The sequence below is a fragment of the Phalacrocorax aristotelis genome, chromosome W, assembly GCF_949628215.1.
Source record: "Phalacrocorax aristotelis chromosome W, bGulAri2.1, whole genome shotgun sequence".
Taxonomy (NCBI): domain Eukaryota; kingdom Metazoa; phylum Chordata; class Aves; order Suliformes; family Phalacrocoracidae; genus Phalacrocorax; species Phalacrocorax aristotelis.
The window spans coordinates 20,922,759-20,940,970 of NC_134310.1; the positions used below are offsets into that span (position 1 = coordinate 20,922,759).

General features: G+C 43.8%; 3 long non-coding RNA genes across 5 annotated transcripts in view; 1 reads left to right on the forward strand and 2 right to left on the reverse strand.

The window, feature by feature from the left end:
* Nucleotides 1–18,212, reverse strand: part of LOC142049655 (uncharacterized) — a 923,484-nt gene that overhangs the window by 607,963 nt on the left and 297,309 nt on the right. The gene's annotated exons all lie outside the window — the stretch shown is intronic.
* Nucleotides 1–18,212, reverse strand: part of LOC142049654 (uncharacterized) — a 73,750-nt gene that overhangs the window by 270 nt on the left and 55,268 nt on the right. For 2 of the 3 annotated variants that reach the window (XR_012657813.1, XR_012657812.1), the window contains one exon: nt 2,814–2,887. This is a non-coding gene — a long non-coding RNA (uncharacterized LOC142049654). Of the gene's footprint in view, nt 1–585; nt 2,888–18,212 lie in introns of all 3 variants that reach the window. The other variant, XR_012657811.1, reaches the window with a different exon arrangement.
* On the forward strand, nt 166–16,793 carry LOC142049656 (uncharacterized). Its single transcript, XR_012657815.1, has 2 exons — nt 166–235; nt 6,644–16,793. It is a non-coding gene; the product is annotated as an uncharacterized LOC142049656 (long non-coding RNA).

Here is an 18,212-nt window from a genome sequence, read left to right on the forward strand (position 1 = left end):
AATACTGAAATGCCATAGATGTGATGTGCCTGTTCTCACAATTGAGAAACTTGACCATACTGCATAACTCCACTTTCATTACTCCTGCAAAAAACTTGACAGTCATCAGTGAAAAGCTCAACAAGGAACACTGGCCATTGCTGTATGCAGTCTTGCAAGTTCATGGCTCCACAACTCCATAGCATCACAAAAGCACAAAGATTTTGTGTATTCTGGGACAAGAAATAAAGATAAGGTAACATGGAAAAAAATAGTATACAGAAGATCAATCCAAAAAGGTTGGGAGAGAATGAAGACCTTGGAAAGCTAGAGAAAAAAAAGAAGGGTGGGAGGACTGAAGAAAGGAAGAGCAAAAAAACCCCAAAAACCAAAACCAACTTCAGTGTTGGAAAGGAGTTTAATACTTAACATTTTTATAAGAACATAAAGAATTAGGAGTAAAAGAGAAGGGAATGAAGTGATAGTAGACAAGTAAATTATGTGATAGTTAAGCAAGAGAAATGCTAAAAAATGTCAGAAAAGAGGAGGTGGAGACATTAGTGTTTATGTAAATCAAAATGCAAGTTGGCTGCAGCCTCCAGGTACCTGGAAAGTTGCCAGGGCAGCACTCAGTATTACGAAGTTTGATCTCTTTAGCTGCAACATTTCACTCGAAGTTGAGATACTTGAGTTCAAGCTAGAAGTGGGTAAGTATACAGTTTTAACTGATACTAATAAGATAATACATTTCTTCCTTAGTTTTAAAACAAAAACTTGATAAATCCTAAAAGGTTTAACATATATCCGAATTTTTACATTTAAGATATTCACAGAAAACATTCATGATACATCTACACATCAGAACATGTTTCATAAGATACACAAGTTGTCATGTCACTGTGTCTCAATTTTGTTAATCACAAATGTCACACAAACACTTTCTTCATGTTTATTAGGCTGAACCAATGTTAATTTCCAAGTTAACTATTCTCCATAAGAAATACTGGACTAGAGGTTTTAAAAACATATTATTTCCATCTGTGAGAGCACTGACTTTTGCCTACTGTGCTGATTAAAAATATAAACTTGAGTAAACAGCCAGAACTAGATCCAGAGACAGAATTTGGTATTGCAACATTCAGCATTATAACACCTAACTTTGAGGCACTTGGCTGCTGGAATGGAATCTACAGCCCCAATTTATTGTTTCATCTTTTTATACACTAGATAGAGAGGAGCTGAATGCCTCCAAAAGAGATTCACAACTGCCAGAACAATGACTTGGGCTGCCATAGCTATCCAAAATCCACAAAGTTAGTTACATCTAACTTTTGATTGCAAGAGGCAGCCATATGTGATAATATTTCACACTCTGGAACAGTCTCCTTGAGTAAGGCACCTTCAGTTTTTCATGACAGAGAGCAGAGGTCACTGTTATAAAAATACCACAATGGTGGGAGAGGTTATTCTTGCCCAGAAGCCTGTCACATAAGCCAAGCGGATAGAAAGCAGATTTCATCGCTTCTAGAAGAACACCCTCATCACCTGACTAAAGGTTATTGTGGAGTAGAAAAACTCTGCATCCTTGTTACTAAAGCTGTATGTTTTTAAATAACTGCCTCAGTGATGTCGGACAGGACAAAAAAAGAATCTAGGTCCACAGGCTAAACTTTTAATTTCATCCAGTTACAAATGTTTCCTCCTTGTTTTGACTTCAGACCATCCTCAGCTGCCATATTTTGGCCAGAGATCTCTCCTGTTACTGTATTCAGTGCTGTTATTCCTACATTAGAAAACACATCAGAAGGGACAGGCAGAAAGATAGCTTGCCTCAGGTTGCTGAAGTTATTAGGTGAGAAAGAATTGGTAGGTTTCCCAATCGTATCAAAATAGCTCCAATATCTAGGATTTGCAGAAACTTAAGTTGAGGTTCTTAAAGAATTTCATTATGGAAAACTTGGATGGTTCATATAGGAAAGACAGAGAGGTGAATACTGTGTTTCTAAACCGTAAGACATGTTTCAGTAATACCTCAGTTTAGAAGCCAAGTTCCATTGTAAATGTGTGCCTAAGTTTCTCACTTCTTTCTAAAAGCAGAACTAAATATTGTAAAATTTATATTTCCAATTATATCTGGTACTGAAGCTACTACTACAGAAAATACTATGAACATAACATACACATAAAACCATACCACCTTAAATAAAAATAAAATTTAGGTAAGCCAGTATCCAAAGAAAAGTGGTGTACATCTCAATTATGGTAAAATTATGGGTGCAAACTAAGTGAATATTGAACTAATAAATATTAATACTAAGTCGCAGCCTTAGTTTAGTTGGTAAAATTTCTTTGTAGTTTTCCCGCACAATGGAGACGCATTACTAATTCAGTGGAGGCATAAACTTCATACACTGAACAACTCAAGTATTTTACTTGAATCTGCATTTCAAAGGGACAAAATATAGCATATCCAAAGAAATGACATAACTCATTAATATAATGGCCAGGATTCAGGTTTTATCTTAAAGTAAAGTATTAATATTAATTTTCCTCCAAGACCTAAGCAAGGCTCAGTTCTCATTCAAAGCACAGATACTTGCAAAAGTAATGCTAAGAGGCTGGGTCACTTTTCCAGAACATGGAAGGCCTAGATTCAATGCCTTCAGCATCCTCAGAAATATCACTCCCCTGTTTTCCGCCTCCACAAGTAAAGCACTAGAAATTTTGTGGAATAGAGGGAAGGTACTTTATCCTGCACTTTTTCTGTTGTTAATACTTTGAGATCAAGATTGTCTATAGGAAGCTGAATCCCTCATACTTAATACATATAATACCATTTTTTTCAGCAAAGGCAATGGCATCTTCTTTAGTAGAGAAAGTAAGAACCATGTTGGATAAAGGATCAGCTCTGTAAGAAATCAGATGACAAATTTTAAGCATATTTGAAATATAAATAATTATAACTATCTCAAACTCTAGCCAAATGCTATATTACACAACTTTTTGTAGTACAACACCTCACAAGCAGCATTTCTAAATTCCAGCCATTCAAAATCCCTTTATTTTTTATTATTTCCAGGATTAACACTTACCTTGTGCAGAGTATTGTTTCAGTCTATTGAACTTCTCTCCCAACTCCTTGCAGAAATTAGTGTTTTAAGTTTTTTTATTAGACAAATATAACTTCAGCAGATGGTTAGACAAGTGCTCTGCAACAATCTTTAATTTTTAAAGCTGTGTAGTCCCTCTCTTGGGAGACTGGGAGGCTTAAGGCAATTTTGAACAATTCAAGGAGGCCAGAAGTCTGTAGAGCAGCTAGAGGAAGAATAATCTTATACAGAAAAGAGCAGAGTATCAAAGTGAGCAGAGCAGGACTTAATCAGAGACTGAAAAGTATGTGAACAAACTCAAAGTTCAGCTATGTCTGAGGTCACATCATGACATCCACAAATTATTCCAGTACAGCAAGCAGATCTCAGGCCACCACTGAAAACAAAGCTCAGAAATTCAAACTGCTAGCTAACTAATTACATAGTGGTTAGTTTTAGATAATCAGCTATTCCTCAACTGCATTTCTGAAAGGAATCAAATAAGCAAAAAGCTTTTTGAAACAAATTAAAATCTCAATTAAAAAACCAAACTCCCTTATTTGTTGCTATAAAAGCTCAATTTAAGAACAACGACAAAGGATGAAAAAAAGTAGGGTTCTAAAAATTTATCTATGAAACTTTTAGAGAAATAAGATACTGGTTGTAGCAGCACAATGATTACATAAATGCTTCTCTGAGACAACTCTGCACACAAGCCTGGGAGACAACTGGGATGACAAGACCAAATTGCAACAAACTATTGAAGGAGCTGCCTCTCAACTGTTCTCTCTTTGAAGCTAGAAGAGTAAATGAAGAGAAAAAGCAACCAAAGATACATTGAACTCTCTACAATAAAGGACAAAGCCTGTGACTGGCAGAGGGGGAGGGGAAGAGGGGGAATCTAGCTTCCAGCAAAGACAACAATGTAATTTTATCTGATGTACACATGGAAGAATGGAGTTCACTATATATCCAATATATTCCCCAATAAAAAAACCTAACCAAACAAACCAGGATAAAGCAGAAATTACACTTTCACAAGGCACTAAGATGGAGTCTCTTAAAGACATTTAAAGATTTATCTTATAAAGGTAGTAATGAGAATTAGGAACTAAGAATTAGTCCATGGAGAATCAAGCGACTCAAGTATATGGCAGCATTGAGACAGCTTTTGCTTATTGTTCTTATCTTCCACTATTGGAGTTGTTAAAATCTACTCAGTGCTGCTAAGTGGGAAACAAAGAAGTTTAAGTCTGAGGTCTAGTGAGGGAATGGTACCTGTTCAGTACCGCAAGTTTAGTGAAAACCTTCCAAGACAGAAGCAGTTTGGAAACGAGGATTGTGCAGAAATGATTTGTCCTGTTTTCATGTGGGATCATCTTTCGTCCAATTTAAATACAGCTTTTTGATTTTTTTCCATAAATGAGCTATCCATGTGTTTTAATTTGTGATAATCTGTGAGCAAACTCTGGAGTTCAGAAGGGCCAGGATGATGTCCTGATAGTGTTATTAACAGTGCTGCAGGATTTCCTATGCTCTAAGCTGTCTATCAGTCACTACAAACTGGGATTCCAGATTTTGTTCTCTTATGAGATCCTGTACAATGGAAACCATGCATTTTCCGTGTTTCTTTGTTTACAGCTTTATTTTAAAAGATGTACTCAAGAACTATCCATAGGCATTCCTGCAATGAAAGCTCCCAATTAAAAAAAAATGCCATGGGTCCATTTTATTTAGATCTACAGCTGGTTAATTTTCACTGAAGAAAACCATATCCAAGATGAGATGACAACAAACATAGCAAAAAAGCAAACGAGACTGTAAAATGACAGAAATATAGCAAAGACCTACAGGTAAATAAGAGTTCAGAGGAAAAGGGCTCTAATCCCTAGCCCCTAAAGGGCTCTAATCCACTAATCTCATTACATTATTAAAAAGTAAATGGGAAACCTTCTAAGAATTGTTCTTTGCAGAAATTAAATCTGAACTCTTCTTAGGGTGTTGAACAGTAATTTGAAATTACCAGAGTGTCCACTAATAGTTTTGCAAGAATTCCTTAAAAAACAGAAAGATACAAACTAGTTTACAAAATCATTGACCTAGCCGTGTCAATTCTCAACACAGCACTCGCTTTTTGGCCTATCTGGAGCTTGCTTACACAGAAATTATTCCTTTCCCTACCCCAAAATAAAAATGCATGCAGAGATGGATTAATTCAAAACAGCAATTCCATTTTAAATTCCCACAATAAGCTCACTCCAGGGCAATTTAACATACAGGTAAGTCCTTAATACCACAGCTCATTTTTCTAGGTGGTTTATTTAACACAAATGGTTATAACTGTTAGAAAGGCTAAAAGCCACTATTTTGGCTGAGATCATGCAAAATCCCACTCAGAAAATAATTTGTCTGGGGAGTTTAAAGTCAGCTGAAAAACAAAAGGGGATTAGAAGAAAAGTTAAATTCAACCTGAAATAAAGCAAGTGTTACTGGCACCTGCTACAGTATTGTAATCTGTGAAGAGGTATAAATAGACCATACTTCAGTGGCTAGACACTTTGAGGGGCATACAAGACAGGAGGGAAAGGTGTATGGTCAACAGTCTATCATTTAATTAATTTAGGCCATTGTGAAACAACCTGGTCATTATTTGCTAAATGTAGTAGCTACTTGCAATAGTCAAGTCATCCAAGCCATACATGTATTAAATCATTGAAGTCTTATCCTCTGAAACAAATATGCTTAAGATGAAAGGGTGAAAAACCCTGGGACCTGCTTAAGATGAGGTCATTGTTATATATAGGCTTAAAGCTTTAAAACAGGTATTTTAACAGGCTGTTTCAATACAGTTAATATTTTAATTCCTATTCAGTATTTTTTCTTATCTAATGATAGTTGAGCTTGGCTTCCCTAATTCCTTTGCAATATCAACACAGCTGAGATATTACAGGTTGTGAGCCTCCTCAATTTTTTTTATGGGAAACCAACATAACAGAAAGATTTGATTTCACAGTTATTCTGACCTAAGATTTCAGCATACATTTAAGAAAACAAAAAATCATTCTATGACCAAATTTAGAATAAATCTCAAAAAAGGTTTCCTCAAAATATTTCATATTTAAGGTTTTAGGGTTTTTTAAAATCAGAATTCTGTGTTCTTTGATCATAAGTGCTAATATGATTGCAGCCAGACATCTTCTATAAGCACACTGTATTCTTTTTGAGGTTTGAAAAATATTCTCCAGTGGTTGATTTTTGTTTATGCAGAATAATTAACTTTTCTGAATATGCCTCAAACAAGACAGCTTAAAAAAACCTAAAATATTGTCAGGAGAATTGCTGGCAGAGTCCTCACAGTTTACAGGAATTCTAACCACACTGTAAAATATAAGTAGCATATTTATTTAGGAGAAAAAAAAAGTTAGTTGGATCTAAGTTATACTTACATCTCCAAATTATAGCATAGTTAGCTAACATTAGCACTTTTCTGGATTTTGGCATATTTAAGATTTTTTTACTACTAATAATAGCAACATTGAAACAAACAGTGAAATAGTTTATTTTCTTTTCAATAGTTATGGCTCCTCATTTCAGATCTTCAGGATATTTATAAAACTTTGTAAAAAAATCCAGAAGCTAAGTTTTATGCTTAACCAAATTTAAAACATGCAACTGAGAGCTGAGAAGGATTTACTTCTTCAGGTAACTAATAACCTTTTCCTGATGCTGCCATACAATAATATCACCACAGATATAATAGCTGAAATCTCTGGCTGTTAACACTTTTTTTCAAACTCTTCCGGATGACTTTGTGAGCTGAGCTCAGTTGCCAAGGCGAGCAGCTCCAGTGCCAGCACGATCTGCAGCGGAACACTCTAGCGTGGTGCACAGGGGAATTTCCTGAACCAGGGAAACCTCAGGGGAGTGGAGAAACCCGCCAGAAGGCATCAGCTCCCACAAGAGTGGCTGACAGGAGCTAGATGAGACCAGAAAGCAACAGCAGCCAAGCTCCCACACCTATAAAAGAAACCCAGCACATCAGCAAGGTCAGCGTGGCAGTTTGTACAAGGGTGCTGTAACTCTGCCGTCTCGATCAGGGAACAACGGTATCTACCCAGCAGAAGGTCATGTCCTCTCTAAACTATGCACCTGCTGCAACTGATGCAACTTCACAGACAGAGCTGTGATGGGAACATACTGCTACCCAGGTGTCAGGCTGCAGGGTGTGCCCTACCCTTATGCCAGTACAGGCAGGCAGTAATGAGTACACCTGTGGGAGGTGTGCCTTGGTAGAGGAATTCCTCAGCTTAGTGGCAGAGCTCTGGGAGGAGATGAGTAGGTTGAGGAGTATCAGGGAGGATGTGAGAGAGAGGGAGATTACTGGAGCTGCACCCTACCATCCCTGGGACAGACCTGTCAGGCAGACAGTACAAACAATATGGAGGATTCCCTGTCCTCTCTCCACCTGGCAGAACATGGTGACTTAAGGTATAGGGGGCAATGGTGACAAGTTCCCGCCTGGCACAAGAAGTGCATCTCCTCTGTGACTACCCCACCTTCCCAGGTGCCCTTGTATAATAGGTATGAGGCTCTGCAAGTAGAATCAAACAGTGATGAGGATGATGGTCCATCTAGGTTGGAGGTGTTGCCAAGGTTAAGTTGGCCTATGCCCTGTGTCAAAACCACTTCCATTAAGAAAAAAAGATAAGTTACTATCATAGGAAACTCTCTTCTGAAGGAAACAGAAGGCCCAATATGCAGATGGGACCTACTTCTTAGGGAAGTCTGCTGCCTCCCTGGGGCCTGGGTTAAAGATGTGACAAGAAAACTTCCTACCCTGGTACGGCTCTTGGATTATTATCCCTTATTGCTTTTTCATGTAGGCAGTGATGAAGTTGTAACAAGAAGTCCAAGGGCAATCAAAAGAGATTCAGGGCCTTGGGATGACTGGCTAAAGGATAGGGAGCACAAGTGGTTTTTTCCCTCTGTCCTTCTAGTTGCAGGGAATGATGTTGGAAGAAACGGGAAGACCCAGATGATCAATACCTGGCTCCGAGGCTGGTGTCACCAGCAGAATTTGGGGTTTTTTGATCACAGGTCGGTCTACACAACACCAGGCCTGCTGGTGACAGATGGGGTACACCTGTCTCAAAGGGGGAAAAGGATCTTTGCACAGGAGTTAGCAGGGCTCATTGAAAGAGCTTTAAACTAGATTTAAAGGGGGAAAGGGATAAAACCAGGCTCACTAGGGATAAGTCTGGGGGTGGCATGCCAACGTTTGAGGGACAGTATGCTAGTGAGGTCCCTCAGTCTGCTCCACAATGTGCTGAGTACCCTGGAGCACATTTGAAATATCTCTGTACTAATGCACACAGCACCTTAGACATCTCAGTGGAGGTAGGGGGTGGAGATCTGCACAGCAGCAAAGACGTAAGGGTTATTGATGTGTTAGAAACCATGGAAGCACCTGAGAACAGGCACATAGGAATTAGGGCTTCCCCCCAAAAAAAGCTGGCAGGATCAATAGCCAACTGAAGTGCATCTACACCAATGCAAGCAGCATAGGCAACAAACAGAAGTTGGAAGCCATTGGGCAGATGAAAAACTGTGATATAGTTGCAATCACAGAAACATGGTGGGATGACTCACACAGATGGAATGCTGCAATGGATGGCTATAAACTCTTCAGAAGGGATAGGCAAGGAAGGAGAGGCGGTGGGGGTAGCCCTGTATGTTATGGAGTATTTTAACTGTCTAGAACTTGATGATGGTGACGATAGAGTCGAGTGTTTATGAGTAGGAATCAGGGGGAAGGCCAACAAGGCAGATGTCATGGTGGGAATCTGTTATAGACCAACCAACCAGGATGAAGAGGCAGATGAAATATTCTGTAAGCAGCTGGGAGAAGTCTCAGAGTCACTAGCCCTTGTTCTCATGGGGGACTTCAATTTACCAGATGTCTGATGGAAATACAATACAGAAGAGAGGAAGCAGTCTAGGAAGTTCTTGGAGTGTGTGGAAGGTAACTTCCTGACACAGCTGGCGAGTGAGCCAACTAGGGAAGGGGCCCTGCTGGACCTGTTGTTTGTGAACAGAGAAGGACTTGTGGGTGATGCGATGGTTGGAGGCCGTCTTGGACACAGCAATCATGAAATGATAGAGTTTTAAATTCTTGGAGTAGTAAGGAGGGGGGGGGGTCAGCAAAACTGCTACCTTGGACTTTGGCCTGTTTAGGAACCTGATTGACAGAGTCTCTTGGGAGGCAGTCCTGAAGGGCAAAGGAGTCCAGGAAGGCTGGATATTCTTCAAGAAGGAAATCTTAAAGGCGCGGGAGCAGGCTGTCCCTATGTGCTGAAAGATGAGCTGGCGGGGAAGACCACTGGCCTGGCTGAACAGAGAGCTTTGGCTGGAACTCAGGAAAAAAAAATGAGAGTTTATGGGCTTTGGAAGAAGGGTAAAGCAAGTCAGGAGGACTACAAGGATGTCATGAGGCTATGCAGGGAGAAAATTAGAAGGGCCAAAGCCCAACTAGAACTTAATATGGCTACTGCAGTAAAAGACAGTAAAAATCTTTCTATAAATACATTAATAACAGAAGGAGGGCTAAGGAGAATCTCCATCCTCACTCTTTAATAGTAAAACCAGTTGTTCTCTGGATACCCATCCCCCTGAGCTGGAAGACAGGGATAGGGAGCAGAATGAAGCCCCCATAATCCAAGGGGAAATGGTTAGTGACCTGCTACACCACTTAGACACACACAAGTCTATGGGCCTGGATGAGATCCACCCAAGGGAACTGAGGGAGCTGGCGGAAGTGCTCACCAAGTCACTTTCAGTCATTTATCAGCAGTCCTGGCTAACTAGGGAGGTCCTAGTTGACTGGAGGCTTGCTGATGTGACGCCCATCTACAAGAAGGGGTAGAAGGAGGATTCGGGGAACTACAGGCCTGTCAGACTGACCTCAGTGCTGGGGAAAGTTATGGAGCAGATCATCTTGAGTGTCATCATGCAGCACATGCAGGATAACTAGATGATCAGGCCCAGTCAGCATGGGTTTAGGAAAGGCAGGTCCTGCCTGACCAACCTGATCTCCTTCTATGACCAGGTGACTGGCCTAATGGATGAAGGAAAGGCTGTGGATGTGGTTTACCTGGACTTTAGTAAAGCCTTTGACACCCTTTCCTACAGCAATCTCCTGGAGAAACTGGCGGCTCATGGCTTGAATGGGCATACTCTTCACCGGGTTAAAAACTGGCTGGATGGCTGGACCCAAAGAGTTGTGGTAAATGGAGTTAAATCCAGTTGGCAGCCGGTCACAGGTGGTGTTCAGTTGGGGTCAGTTCTGTTTAATATCTTTATCAATGTTCTGGATGAGGGGATTGAGTGCACCCACAGTAAGTTTGACATTAAGTTGGGCAGGAGTGTTGATCTTCTTGAGGGTAGAAAGGCTCTGCAGAGGGATCTGGACAGGCTGGATCAATGGGCCGAGATCAATTGTATGCGGTTTAACAAGGTCAAGTGAGGGGTCCTGCACTTGTGTCACAACAACCCCACGCAATGCTACAGGCTTGGGGAAGAGTGGCTGGAAAGCTGCCGGGCGGAAAAGGACCTGGGGATGGTGGTTGACAGCCGGCTGAACATGAGCCAGCAGTGTGCCCATGTGGTCAAGAAGGCCAACAGCATCCTGGCTTGTATCAGGAATAGTGTGTATCAGGAATACTCCAGCAGGAGTAGGGAAGTGAGGCTGCACCTCAAATATTGTGTTCAGTTTTGGGCCCCTCACTACAAGAAGGACATTGAGGTGCTAGAGCGTGTCCAAAGAAGAGCAACAAAGCTGGTGAAGGGTCTAGAGAGAAAATCTTACGAGGAGAGATTGAGGGAACTGAGGTTGTTTAGTCTGAAGAGGAGGCTGAGGGGAGACCTTGTCACTCTCTACAACTACCTGAAAGGAGGTTGTAGCAAGGTGGGTGTCAGTCTCTTTCCCCAAGTAGCAAGTGATAGGACAAGAGGAAATGGCCTCAAGTTGTGCCAGGAGAGGTTTAGATTCGATATTAGGAAAAATTTCTTCACCAAAAGGGTTGTCAAGCATTGGAACAGGCTGCTGAGGGAAGTGGTGGAGTCACCATCCCTGGAGGTATTTAAAAGACGTGTAGACATGGTGCCTAGGGACATGGTTTAGTGGTGGACTTGGTAGTGTTAGGTTAATAGTTGGACTCAATCTTAAGGGCCTTTTCCAACCTAAATGATTCTATGATTCTAAAATCTGCTTTTAAACATATGACTAACAAACTCAACCACTCACTGTAAGCACTGTTAAAACACAAGTAGATTTACAGGTAGAAAGGACATTTCAAACTTAAAATTTACATGACTAGTAAGAGCCAAATATAGAAGAAAAGTATTTCCAAATTCAGTAACTACTCATGTAGATGCACAACCAATTAAAGGGTTCTCCCAGCACTCCCTGTTAATAAATTCCATCTTCCATTTCTTTGTATTTTTCACTCCTGCCTGCATTACATTGTGTTGGAACAAAAATGTGAACTTTTCTTGTTTTGATATGCTCATCTGGATCATCGATGACATGGCTTAACCCCAGCCGGCAACTAAGCACCACACAACTGCTCACTCACTCCCCGCCAGCGAGATGGGGGAAGAGAATCAGAAGGGTAAAAGTGAGAAAACAGAGAGAAATAAAACCCAAGAAAGACAAGTGATGCAAATGAAAGCAACTGCTCACCACCAACTGACTGACGCCCAGCCAGTCCCTGTGAGCAACAGCTCCCCCACCAACCTCACCCCTAGTTTATATACTGAGCATGATGTCATATGGTATGGAATATCCCTTTGGTCAGTTGGGGTCAGCTGTCCCAGCTGTGTCCCCTCCCAGCTTCTTGTGCACCCCCAGCCTACCCGCTGGCAGGGCAGTGTGAGAAGCAGAAAAGGACTTGACTCTGTGTAAGCACTGCTCAGCAATAACAAAAACATCCCAGTATCAATCAACAGTATTATCAACACTGTTTTTAGCACAAATCCAAAACATAGCCCCATACTAGCTACTATGAAGAAAATTAACTCTATCCCAGCCAAAACCAGCACAACTGGTTAAAGCAGTGATATCCTAAGAAAAATACAATGGAACTCGTTAAAAAAGGGTTCATGTAAAAGACTTGTAAAATAATAGTTCTTAGGCTTTTTATACAATTTCATGCTTGATTTTTAATTTTTAAATGCCAATAAAAGAAAAAAATGTATTTTATAAGTCTAGTTTTATAAAACTGAAGTTGATTCACATTGGGGCTGCCATCATCCTGCTTCCCCTGGCTGAATTAGATTTTGCATGGGTCAGTTACCTGAACCTGCTCATCTCCCAGCTACGCAACTGCTAGTGTCAGAGGAGGGACAGGACACTTCCTCCCATCCTCTGACCATAGCTGCAAAGTCAGGACTGCTCCAACTTACACCAGCTAAAGCAGCTCTGGAAATGTATCATAAGCTCTTCTTTCTCCCTTAAAGAAAATATTAGAGCACAGACTGAAACACCAACAAATCCTGAATATATACATTACCATTAGGAGCCTAAACTTCATATGAACAGGACTATTCACCAAAATCCTAGCCAGCCAACTATGTACTGCAGTGTAAGTGTTTTCACTTGAGCTTAAGTCTGCATATAATTAAGAGGCACCAACATCCACACTGACTCAAGAAGCTATCGCAGAATCACAGAATGGTAGGGGTTGGAAGGGACCTCTGGAGATCATCTTGTCTAACCCCCCTACTTGAGCAGGGACACCTAGAGCAGGGGGTACAGGAATGCGTCCAGGCAGGTTTTGAATGTCTCCAGGGAAGGAGACTCCACAGCCTCTCTGGGCAGCCTGTTCCGCTGCTCTGTCACCCTCACAGTAAAGAAGTTTTTTCTCATGTTTAGCTGGAACTTCCTGTGTTCCAACTTGTGCCCATTGCCCCTTGTCCTGTCATTGGGCACTAATGAAAAGAGCCTAGTCCCATCATCCTGACACCCACCCTTTAGATATTTATAGGTATTGATGAAATCCCCCCTCAGTCTTCTCTTCTCCAGGCTAAACAAACCCAGGTGTCTCTCAGCCTTTCCTCATAAGGGAGATGCTCCAGTCCCCTGATCATCTTGGTTGCTCTCAGCTGGACTTGCTCAAGCAGTTCCACATCCTTCTTAAACTGGGGGGCCCAAAACTGGACACAGTACTCCAAATGTGGTCTCACCAGGGCAGAGTAGAGGGGGAGGATAACCTCTCTCGATCTGCTAGCCACACTCCTTTTAATGCAGCCCAGGATACTGTTAGCCTTCTTGGCCACAAGGGCACGTTGCTGGCTCATGGTCAACTTGCTGTCCATCAGCACTCCCAGGTCCTTCTCAACAAGAGGCACGAGGTTATCTTTCCCACAATAATCAATTGATTATTTGAGACCGCAGACCAGGTACTAGAATTCATTTCTCTAACCCTTAGTTATTACATAAAATTGACCTCCTCGTCTTTAAATTATAAGGCCAGGAGTGTTTCAAGCTATGAATATCAGTCAATTCTTCTGTTGATGTTCAAGATCAAGAGAGGAACATTTGATACTGGTAATATTCTTAGGTATTTTTGTGAAGGACATATGGGTTTAGGAGATTCCAATCTGGAAAAAAAAAGGCTTATAACATTTTATATAGTCAGTAGTAGGATACCCTCCTCTACTAATGCTTGTCTTGTGAGCCCTCAACAAATAAACCTAACAGAGATAAAAATTGAAGGAACACAAAAACACCCTAAAAATATTAGCTGACTTTAACAAGGAATAAGATAGGGAAAATCCTCACAAGAACTGCTACGAAAAATTACTCTCAGCAGCATCTGATATAATTCAATTGAACTTTCTAAAAACTAGACAGTAATTACATAAAATTAAACTGTCAGTTCACCTTAGTACAGTAAAGAGAGTGAAATCAAACATCAAATCCTTCTCTAAGGATGCTAAACTACTCCTGTTCTTTACATACTTGCCAGTGGGAGCTCCTTGGCCTCCCTCCTTCCCTCCCCTCCTCTCTCCAGGAACAAATAGTAAACTGGTAAAAGTCAAAAACAGTGCAGCAGAACTTCGGGCATATTGAACTCATCTCGCCAGTAGTGGCATGACTTGAATGAAAAGGCAAACAAGTTTAAATAAAACACTCTGGCTTTACGTGTCTTGTCGTGGTTTAGCCGGCAGCTCAGCCCCACAGATTCGCTCGCTCACTCCCCCTACGAGTGCCTACGAGATTTGTTATACAAACACTCGTTTTCAGCTTTATCTGGTATTTGGGGTTTTTGCTGAAACCGTTACTGTACTTTGGATGCCACCTTGTTGAGGCAATTAGCAATTATACCTCCTCCTCTGAGAGATTTTATATGGAGGAAATCCAGAATAGTACCTTTGCAAATTTGTTCTATGATGTCTCTGCCTCTATTACAACCACCTTTTTGTATCTTGAACATCCTTGGGTGGTTAAGGTGCACTTATTGTTAGTTTTTGGGCATGTTGTTTTGGTTTGACTAAGCAACTTAAGAATATCACCCAGAAATCTGCCCCAAGGCTTGATAGTTACGAGTGGCAGGGCATGTGGGATAGCATGGGCAAATACCTAGGGCAGTGGGCACCCCCAGTGTTTTGGAGTTTCACCCCCGAACAAGTGCAGAATCCTGAAAAAGTAGTAGAATATTTGGAGAAAGTATGTTGTTATGCTGGGAACTCCAGAGAGACACAGATAACTGCAACATACTGGGGCCTGGCCCATGCATACCTGTAGGGGAATAGACAGGGATCAGCGACCGGAAGATCACGGGATGTGACGGAAAGATAGACTCCTCCCCATAGGAGTGGCAGGAACAGGAAGCGCAAGAGCTATATAAGCGTGTGACGCAGTTAAATAAACAGACATTTTGTATCCATCATATTGATGTCTGTGCATCACTGTCCCCAGGGTGGGTAGAGCCCTGTGTCCCGGAGATATGCGGCCCAAGATAAGTTCTCCCACAGAAGCGTACAGCAACAAGTCGTGACCCCGACGTGATCGGCGGGGCGACATGGCAAGTTCGCCGGGGAGAAATGATAGCTTGGGGCACGCAAGGGTGGGACGGTGAGCCGCAGGACGGCGGACGCGCAATGGGTACAGTCGTAAAGGTACCGAAGGGATTGAGGAAGGAATATGGAACTTCGATTTCGAAGGCGCCTACCTCAAAGGGTATCCAATGGATGACTACGCAGGGGCTCATACGGAGTCCCGCAGACATATTTAATAAAGATAATTGGGCGAGAATTAAAGAGGAGTTAGCCGAAAGGGCTATGATGGGAAAACCCCAGTACATACAGCTCTGGGGAAAAATACACCGATTGCTATTGAAAGCTTGGGAGGATCAGGAGACGGGGCGGCAGGCGCGGCTGTGCCTGCACGGTGCCACAGTCAACAGCAGCCCGGAAATAGACCCAGGAGGGGCAGTGGGGACACAGACAGGGGCAAGCATCGCGGGGGATGGGGAAGAAGCGGGGAGTTCGGATGGAGTAGCCTGGCCAACTACTCAGTCTGAGGCTCCCAAAGAGGCGGATCGGGAAGCGGCGGTGTTCCCTGTTGAGCCAACAGGACCCTTGGAATGCCCCTGGGATGATTTGGCACAGGCGCGGGTACTTGCGCGCGGAGAGGGGGACGCAGCGGCGGACGCAGCGGGAGTGACGGAGCGGAAGGAGAAGGACGAGCGGCGCCGGCAGCGGCACCGCCCTCTGCCCGACCCTCGAGACTGGCTCCCGGGGCAACCCTTGAGATGGGAGTCAGGCGAGGAGGAGGATTGGGGTGCCTGGAGGGGAGGACAGGGCGGGTATAGATCAAGCTCGAGTAGCAGCGAATCAGAAGTTGAGGGAAAAAATGATGTCCACATGTGGGAAGATGGGGCCGATTGCCTTCAGCTCGCAAAAAAGAGGCATAAGGCAGCAGGGATTCGGAGGACCAATCAGGAGGGAAGAGAGAGATTGCCAAAAGGGGAGGTCCGAAGAGCTGCAGCTCCAGAGGGGTCTGCAGAGGAAGTGCTGCGGCAGCTGCAGCAGGCTATGCGCGCACTAGGGGAAGTAACTCGGCGGCAGACAGGACTCTTAACGAAGGGGGCGCCCCAGCGACAGTCAGTCGAGTTACCTAACTGGCGGCTGATAGCCAGAGATTGTAGCCTAGATGGAGTAAGGATAGAGATGCCCGGGATATTCCCTGTCCGGATAGCTCCAGGAGGAGGGGTAGAGCTAGTGCGAAGTTTATGGCGAGAAATTAGGGAAAAGGGGCTAAAGGATGAAGGGGTAGGATTGCTGATAGACTCTGTGCACACAGTGCCGTTGACCCCCTCTGATGCTAGGCAGTTGGCGAAAGCGATATTGGCTCCCACAATGTACATACTTTGGAAGGAGGCGATGAACAGTGCCTGCCATGCCCTCGTACAGCAAGCGGCGGCGGCTCCAAGCCACCTGCTGAGAGGGACCACTCTTGACTGGCTTACTGGAAGAGGTCAAGGGCTGGAAACCCCACAGTTACAAGCAGTGGCATTGAGGGGCAGGGAGCTGCAAGCGGTAACGGAGAGTTCCCGCAGAGCGTATAGAGAAGTGGGCAGGTACGAAAAAAGAGCGGAACCTTGGCAAAAGATACAGCAAGGACTAGCAGAGCCATTTACAACGTTTTGTGACAGGTTGCAGAAGGCTATTATGGAATCAGAATTGCCACCAGCAGCCAAGGAGGCAGTCCTTATGGATTGCCTCCGTAGTCAAGCAAATCCGCAAACACAAGATGTCCTCCGCACCCTGGCGGTGGGGGCATCATTGGGTCAAACCATCAGGCATGTCTTGCGCCAGGAGGCGTTGAATCAGCATGGCGGTGTGGGAGCGCACATCTGCCAGAACCCTGACTGTGGAAGCGAAGAAAGGGTGATGGTGCAAGCGGCGGGGGTGGGGCCGAGATGTCATTTGTGTGGACAGCTAGGGCACTTTAAAGCTGGGTGCCCACTAGGGGAAAGGGGAGGACGTAATGGAGGAGGAGCGCGCCCAGTAGGGAGGTGCTGGGTGTGTGGGAAGCCAGGACACATGGCAAGAGATTGTCCAGCTACGACGCCGGGAAACGGCCAAAGGAGGGCGAAGCGAGGGGGATTCGTGCCTCCTGTGAGTCAAATGGCCCCCATCATGGTGCCAGTGCCAGGAGCTTGGCCCACCGTAGCGGGCCAAGGGGGAGTGAACCTTCAGGCAGGGGAGCAGAACCAGCAAGATTTGCAGGTTACGGCCCCCGCGTGGCCTTGGTCATAGGCTGTAATGAGAGACCCATGGCGGCGGTGATGATTACCCCACAAAAGCCGAGTTGCCCAGCACAGATATGCCTGGGAATGTTAGTGGATACCGGGGCGGATGTCACAGTGATGCCACTCGAATGGTGGCCACCAACTTGGCCCCTCGCCATGGGAAAACGTATAATAGGGGTAGGAGGAGAACAACAGACGAGGACTAGTACTTGCCCTGTGAAACTCGAAGTCATGGACGAGGAGGCAGGGAAGCTCCTCACGGCCGTAGTGACCATACTAGTAGCAGATGGGGTAGCAAGCCCCTTGTTGGGGCGGGACGCTCTTGCCCAGATGGGGATCGGGTTGAAAAATTTAGCATAGGGGCCACTGCCTCAGAGGGGCTTCGTCAGCACAAGTTGGTGTGGAAAACCGAACAGCCCGTCTGGGTGGAGCAGTGGCCCCTGACAACAGAGAAAATAGAGGCTGTAAGAGCTATAGTAAAACGAGAGTACGAAGCGGGACACCTAGAGCCCTCGATGAGCCCCTGGAACACCCCTATATTTGCTATAAAAAAGGAAGATAAAAACCAATGGAGGATGCTGCATGACCTTAGAGCAGTAAATCAGCAAATGGAGGACATGGGGCCTCTCCAACCCGGCCTACCAGATCTGAGTGCTGTCCCAAAGGGATGGCAAGTCATTATTTTAGATATCAAAGACTGCTTCTTCAGCATTCCGCTACATCCAGATGATAGAAAGAGATTTGCCTTTACTCTGCCCGTGGTGAACCGCGCAGAACCAGGTAGTAGATGGCAGTGGACAGTACTTCCGCAGGGGATGAAAAACTC